This window comes from Arachis ipaensis, chromosome B7 (assembly GCF_059453495.1).
Source record: "Arachis ipaensis isolate K30076 ecotype BB chromosome B7, ASM5945349v1, whole genome shotgun sequence".
NCBI lineage: Eukaryota > Viridiplantae > Streptophyta > Magnoliopsida > Fabales > Fabaceae > Arachis > Arachis ipaensis.
Genome location: NC_142442.1, coordinates 96,267,242 through 96,270,220, shown reverse-complemented (window position 1 = coordinate 96,270,220; position 2,979 = coordinate 96,267,242).

The following is a 2,979-nucleotide window of genomic DNA, read 5'->3' as shown; positions in this document are numbered from 1 at the left end:
TTCATGTTGGGATTTTCTTTATTTAATATAAATTGAGGTATTTCAGATTTATGATTCTTATTTAGCTTTTTATATTCTTGGCTTTAATTGATTAACTGGATACTCTTGAGTTATCAAACTTATCGTGGTTGTTAATTGTTATTTTTGCTAATTGAATTGAATTCTACTAACTCTAGTCTTTCCGTAGGAGTTGACTAGGACTTGAGGATCTAACTAATTAGTCCACTTAACTTTCCTTTGCTTTAGAAAAGGTTAACTAAGTGGGATTAAAACTCAATTCTGATCACCATCGATAAGGATAACTAGGATAGGACTTCCGAATTTTCATACCTTGCCAAAAGTTTATTTAGAAATTAATTTATTAATTCCTGCAATTTATTTTCCTTGTTCAAACCTTTCAAAACCCAAAATTTTACCTTTTTCATAGCTAATAATAAGTCATACCTCCCTATAATTCCTTGAGAAGACGACCCGATATTTGAATACTTCGGTTTATAAATTTTATTGGGTTTGTTACTTGTGACAACCAAACGTTTGTACAAAAGGATTTTCTGTTGGTTTAGAAACTATACTTACAACGCGATCACTTTTATTCTTTACCGATGGAAAAACCGATCGTCAAGGACGTCTTGGTAAAAGTTGAAGACCACTACATCCTTGTAAACTTTATAGTCTTGGATATTGGAGAGGATGAGAATGACTCTGTCATCCTTGGAAGACCTTTCCTAGTCACTGCCAATGCTATCATTAATATGGCTAAGAGAGAACTGACTCTACAAATAGGGGAGGATCACATCTTGTTCAAGATACCTCATCCCAATTCTCCCTCTAAAAGAGAGATAACTGTGCAATACCTAGTGTTTCAACCCTCTCTTTCTATGCAGAGCTTTGCAGAACCCCCAAACATCAATTTTAAGTTTGGTGTTGGGCAGCCATCAACAAGCTCTAAGTACAAAGGTACTAGGAAGAAAGTACCTAGAGGTTGGAGGGACAAGAAAGTCCCAACTGAAGGCATCTCACCTGACATGAGAGTTGTCTTCACTAAGAAACCAGTCATATCACATACAGTGAGTCGTATCCTGTCTCTAGAGCATGTGGAGCTCATTCATAAGAAGACAGGAAGAAAGTTCACTGTAAGGGGCGAACTTCCGAGCCCATATTCACCTCCGTAAGGAGTTAACCGTCAAGCTAATGACGTTAAAGAAGTGCTTGTTGGGAGGCAACCCAACCTTAATTAATTATTTATTTTTATTTTCTTTCATTTTATTTTTCTTTTAGTTAGTTTTAGGGTTGTGATCATATGCAGCAGTCAGAACAGCGACAGAAAAATTTAGCAGTGAAAATAGAATACTCTGAATGGAGTGTTATTAGAAGTTGAATGCCAGCCAGGGAGCTCTGGCTGGGTGTCCAACGCCCCAAATGGGCAGCATTGTTGGCGTTAAATGCCAGCCAGGGAGTAGATCCTGGTTGTTCAAATGCCAGTGCAGAGGGCAGAGAATCTGAATTTCCTAGTCTCTCAAGACCAGTGGGTCCCACAGCTTCTTCACCTACCCCACTTACTTTCACACTTTCCCATACACACTTCTCTATAAACCCTAGCCCAATCATATCCATATCACTTCCCCAAAACCATCATAACTCCCATCGACCCCCACCCACTTCAAAATCAATTTTCCCACCCAAAACCCCCCAATGGCCGAACCTAACCCTACCCCACTCCTATAAATACCCCTCTTCATAACCCTTCATACACAAACCTCTCATATCCACTCATAAGCCCCACGGCCAAGCCCTCTATCTCCCTCTATCTTCTTCTATTTTCTTCTTCTTCTACTTCACTCTTCTCTTTACTTTATTTTTTCCTCAAAGATGAGCAAAGTCTTAAGTTTGGTGTTGAAAAAGCCTTGCTTTTTGCTTTTCATTACCAGTTAGAGCACCCAAAGTTGGAGAATCCTCTAGAAAGAGGATAGGAAAGGCAGTAGCTGCCACCTCTGAATCTTAAGAGATGGAGAGATTCGTCACCAAATCTCATCAAGACCACTTCTATAAAGTAGTGGCAGAGAAGAAAGTGATCCCTGAGGTCCCTTTCAGGCTCAAGAAGAATGAATAACCAGAAATCCGAAGAGAGATCCAGAGAAGAGGTTGGGAAGTCCTAACCAATTACATTCAAGATGATGGGATTCTACTAGTGCAAGAGTTCTATGCTAATGCATAGGTTACTAAAAACTATGACATTGGTGTGAACCCAAATCCATAGAATTGGAGCACTATGGTCCGAGGGAGAATCTTAGATTTCAGCCCGGAAAGTGTAAGGTTGGGGTTCAACTTGTCTCTTATGCAAGGAGACCCACATCCTTACACTAGGAGAGTCAACTTTGATCAGAGATTGGATCAAGTGCTTGATGCATGATAAACCCCAATTTTGTGGTTTATATTGTGTAGAATTTGGGGGTTTCGTCAATATTTCTCACACTTATTCACAAGAAATGCATGGTTTTGTGTTCACTTCCTAATATTGCTCCATGATGAAAAACATGCTTATTTTGCCTCAAAATTGCTATATTTTAATTCTCTTCTATTGCCATTCGATGCCGTGATGTATTTGTTAAGTGATTTCAGGAATTATTGGGTAGGAATGGCCTAGAAGAGGGAAAGAAAGCATGCACAAAAGGGAGGAACATGAAGACTTGGAATTTTAGAAAAAGCAGCGTTGGCGCGCCCGCGCACTCCACGCGCACGTGTGGATGAGGTTGGCTAGAAGCGGCGCGCAAGAATGGACGCATCCGCGCGGATCAGAAAATTCCTATCGACGCGCACGCGCACTTAGCGCGCACGCGTGGATCGCAAAAGCAATCGGCACGCACGCACGGGATGCTGCACGTGACCTCATTAAAGGAAATCGTGCCTGGCAATTTCTGAGGCTTATCAGGCCCAATCTCAAGCTGTTTCTGCATGGAAAAGATCCAAGGATGCTAGGGG